This window comes from Ictalurus furcatus, chromosome 10, assembly GCF_023375685.1.
Source record: "Ictalurus furcatus strain D&B chromosome 10, Billie_1.0, whole genome shotgun sequence".
Classification (NCBI taxonomy): domain Eukaryota; kingdom Metazoa; phylum Chordata; class Actinopteri; order Siluriformes; family Ictaluridae; genus Ictalurus; species Ictalurus furcatus.
Genome location: NC_071264.1, coordinates 1,519,818 through 1,525,024, shown reverse-complemented (window position 1 = coordinate 1,525,024; position 5,207 = coordinate 1,519,818).

The window sequence follows — 5,207 nt, the reverse complement described above, 5'->3', positions numbered from 1 at the left end:
ACTGACCTTACCAAACGACAGTCACATGTTACTTTGAAGAAAACCAAAATAGAGTTAAATATTTCTTAAGAATTATTATTTTTAAGACTTAGTAAGACCAAACAAGAAAAACCCAGGGTCCTTATTAAATGTTAAATTAAGAATTTCACCCATCTTCCATGCCACGCCATCCCAGAACTTTGTAACGACTGGATAATGCCAAAAACAATGCTTGAAAGTGCCAATTTCACTATGGCATTTATTGCATAATGGAAAGTGATTCATATTCATTTTATTCAGAATACGTGGGGTAACTGGGTAGATGCAGTTAAATCGATCCGCCATTGCAAACCCAGAAGACACTTCCATTTGCTGTGAGAATTTCTAGCACATCCATGTATGAAATTATTTGCACATATACACAGACTTTAGAGTCTGTCTTCTTTGCATTAGTATGTGTGTATGTAGAGAATATGTATGCATAAGTGTTTTATAAGTGTACATGCATATATGGAGTTTGTGTGAGTGTTTTATAAGTGTATATGCACGTATGGCATTTGTGTGAGTGTTTTATAAGTGTATATGCATGTATGGAGTTTGTGAGTGTTTTATAAGTGCATATGCACGTATGGAGTTTGTGTGAGTGTTTTATAAGTGTATATGCATGTATGGAGTTTGTGTGAGTGTTTTATTAGTCTATATGCACTTGTGGAGTTTGTGTGAGTGTTTTATAAGTGTATATGCACGTATGGAGTTTGTGTGAGTGTTTTATAAGTGTATACACACATGTCTAATTTGTATGTGTGCATGAGTGTAATCTTGGTGTTGGTCTGCGTTTCACATTGGTGTGTGCAAGCATTTCATATGTATTTGTTTGAGGATTCCATAGTACACATGTACGTGTGAGTAATTTACATATGTGTATGCAAGTGTTTCATATATGTATGCATAAGTAAAGTTTGATTTAATCCCTAATTGGCGCCTCATAATAAAATGCTTAAAAACAGAATACTGATTCTGGGAAATTGTAGTTCCCTAGTTTGGCCACACGAGCTCCAAGCTCCATCGAGCACAACACACAACGATTGTATATATTAAGACTAAGACACATTGTAAGTGAGATGAGGTAATGATCTGAGATAAGAACAGGGGTAATGTGACTATATTTTCTCTATTTAATCCGAATATTACTATCAAGTTACACTCCCACTGCCTGACTACATCTTATCTTCTTGTGTCTCTCACACCCTGCAGAACTGGCGTACTCCAGCTGAATTTCTAATGGGAGCTGTTTCTCCACCCAATTCACACTTTGAAAGTTCCCAGTATGCCTTTCTGTAATCAGCACAAAGCCTCAGTGCTCCACTGATGAAGCATGAGGTCATGCTGTGGCAGATGTTTGCTGCCGTTTCTGCTGCTGTGTGTTCGAGTGTTTTTCAGGAATCACAGAACGCACCTCAGTCCTGCGACTGTGATGGAGAAACAGATGTTTGCTGCTAGTGTCATTGGCGTCACCCCAGCTGGCCTGATGGAAGACCGCTGTACTGTTTTTTAATTTTTGGCAGCAGCAGAATTGTTTGATTTGGTGTCAGAGCCGCTGCTGGTCCTGTTTGGCTTTACAGCATACAGCTGTGTAAGAGAAACAATTTATTATCGCACTATCTGGTGTCACCCAGATGAGGATGGGTTCCCTTTTGAGTCTGGTTCCTCTTGAGGTTTCTTCTTCCTGTAGTCTCAGGGAGTTTTTCCACACCACCGTCACCTCTGGTTTACTCATTAGGGATCTAAATCTACAAACTGCTGCTGCCAGAATGAAAGAAATGGGCTTTACAGGATTCTGACTTCGGATGTCACTACAGTCTTAAGCGCAACTCAGACAAAGGTATATATCCATCCATCCATCTTCTACCGCTTACTCCTTTTCAGGGTCACGGGGAACCTGGAGCCTATCCCAGGAAGCATCGGGCACAAGGCAGGGTACACCCTGGACAGGGTGCCAGTCAAAGGTATATATGTGTAAATAAATTTAAAATTTTGCTCGTATAGTCACACACAATCCTTTATTTTTTTTTCAGAAAATGAGCAATAACAATGAATTTAATACTACTGAGATATATAAATAAAAAAATTTCAGATTATGGGTCAATGCCAGACAGGGAAGAGGCTTCACAAAGTAAATTCACTAAATGGACATACGTTGGTTGAAGTGTTGAAAGTGGGCGGGGCATGAACTCACACTGGTGCAGTAATCAGGCTTTAGATTAGTTTGTTTATTGTCTTAATGTCTGATAAAAGAGAAAATACACGAAAAACCAGAAATGTGGCAATAAGCTGACAACACAGCAGAAATAGTTTAAAATGGAAATGTTTCAGAGACACATGTGGAAAAAAAGAAGAGCTAACAAGTTGAGTAAGAGTTATTCATCTGAGCAATGTGATCATATCAGCCTCCATCATCACTTATATTTTAAATTATTTATTCACATACAAACTACGTACACACTAATCCTCACTAAGATCAGGATTCTTTTTCCCATTTAGATAAAACCAGAAAAAAAAAATTATTAGACTGTAAAAATTCTCTGTACTGGCAGGTGTTTTCAGAAATTGTACTTTATTGACCTGATCAAAGACTGCCAATAAATCTGCAAATAAATCCTGTTTATAAAACTAGTAAAAGGTAAGGAGCTTGCATTGTATTTTACTTAAGTGGTTTCTTTTCGACCAGCTTTATCTTGGCTTTTGCTCCATGGATCAGAGTGCTGTCTGATAATAATACATATGTGTGTGTTTGTGTGTGTGTGTGTGTGTGTGTGTGTGTATTTATTACCTGTCCACAGTTACTGCCCTTTACCCTCTGCAGAATAAAAAGGTAGAAGGTGCCCGTGCAGGTGAAACTCAGTGTCTGCATTTTGTGTCGAGAGAAAATACACCATTTCAGGAGTAAAAACACAGTGAGTATCTACATCTAAAGCTATAATATATAAACACACTGAATGTACACTAGATACAGAAGAGTTTTGTGGGTTTGTACTGAAGTCTGAATGTACACAGGTTGTTTTATGACTTGATACTGTGACTATTTCCTGTAAGTGAACTCTGTGCTGATACAGGCTTTGATTTAACACACCGATGTTGGAGTGAAGTAAACGTGTGTCCTGCTGTAATCTGGAGAAGGAGACATGACCTCCAACATGAGTGTGTCTGGAAAACAGGACTTAAAAAAAGACAAGAGGTGAGTTATAATAATAATATTTTATTTTTAAAAAAGCAGCTTCTCAAGGCACTTTACACAATAAGAAAATATCAAGAACATACAAAAACAGACTTGAAAACAAAATGGTTAAAGCCATTAAATAAACTAAACTAAAGAAAAAGGGGGGGTTTAGGTTAGATTTAAAAATGCTTAATTCTGTGCATCTCTAATATGAGCAGGGAGTGCATTCCAGAGTCTAGGAGCATAGGATGAGAAAGCCCTGTCTGCTACAGCTCACAACCGTGTCTGTAAACCAGCTCGAGAGAAGCGCAAATGATGCTTGGGAGTATATAAAGTTAAAAGTGCAGACAGATACTGAGGGGCCAAACCATGCAGTGCCTTAAGGCGAAACCTGACCGGGAGCCAGTGCAAGGACTGGAGTGATAGACAGTATTGGAGTGATGTGGTCATTTCTCCTGACACCAGTCAGGATCCTAGCAGCAGAATTTTGCACACATTGCAATTTATTTAGTGTGGTTTTAGGAACCCCAGCAAGAAGTGCATTGCAGTAATCAATACAAGAAAAACAAAAGTGTTGATAAGCCTTTCAGTCACTGGAGAAGATAGCATAGGGCGAAATGTAGCGATATTTCTGAGATGAAAAAAGTAATTCTTGACAGTAGATTGTACGTGTGGGTCAAAAGACAAATGCGAATCAAATATGACTCCTAGATTTTTTTATTTAGTTTCGAACTCCAAAACAGAGCCGTTTACCTTCAACATTAGTGAACCAGCTTTACGAAGCAGATGAGAGCCAATATGCAAAACCAAAAAGTTTTGGGCCATCCATGTTTTTATCTCAGAAATACAATGTGAGAGAAAAGAAGCATCCACATTTTGACCAGGCCTAAGCCTCACTCTAAAGTGAATTTAAATCTGAGTCTCATCTACATATCATAATTATCGTCTGATAATTAAGCCTGAGTGATCTTAAGAGCAATTCAAGAGGAAATATATAAATACTAAAAAGTAAGGGGCCTAAAATTGATCCCAGAGGTACACCAGTAGGAACAGAGCCTGTAAACCAGTCATGAAAACAAACTGGTGGTGATCAGAGAGATAAGATCTAAACCAGGTTATAACAGTCTCAGAAACACCAATGACAGTTCAAGTCGGTTGAGTAAGTGGTTGTGAATGACAGTGTCAAAAGCAGTGCTACGATCAAGAAGAATAAGGATGGAAAGAGAACTAGAATCTGAGGCTAACAGATCATTCGTGACCTTGACCAAAGCTGTCTCTGTACTGTGAAGTTTACAAAAAACAGACTCAAAAAGGGGCTTGAAAAGATTATCAACAGTAAGGTGATTGTGAAGTTATAACGCCACAACACATTCAAAAATTTTTGCCTAAAAGGGAAGGTTTGATATGGGACGATAATTATTTTAATTGTCCAAATCAACGTTATGCTTTTTCGGAACTGGAGTTACAGCAGCAGTTTTCAATGCTGCTGGTACGACACCAGTACGCAGAGAGTTGTTAATAATGCTGAGGGCACAAAGAATTAAAACAAGATTTAAATAATCTTGTAGGGAGGGGATTAAGCTTGCATGTGGTGGCCTTCATACATGATACCTCCCTAGTAAGCAACTCTGAGTCAATATTATCACGATTTCCCTGTCTGGCAGCGCGTTCGGAGAGATGTGAGGGCGCGTGCATGCACGAGCTACGTGCACGAGTGCTCAGCGAGCGCATGCTCTTTGGATTTTGACAATTGTGACATAGTTTACTGTGGACACGTGCATTAGTTATGTTTCTGTTCTGTCTTCTCCCTATTCTGTTATTGGTTATTGTTCGGGGTGGGGATTTATTGTTTTCAGCCGCCAGTGCTTAGCGCTGATTATGTTTGTTATATATACCGCGCACCTTCCAGTACACGGCGCACAGTATTATATTAGATATAGATAGATTCGATACATTAGATCATTAGATATAGTTAGATGCATTGTCCATGTTATGTTCCTTGTTAGATTAT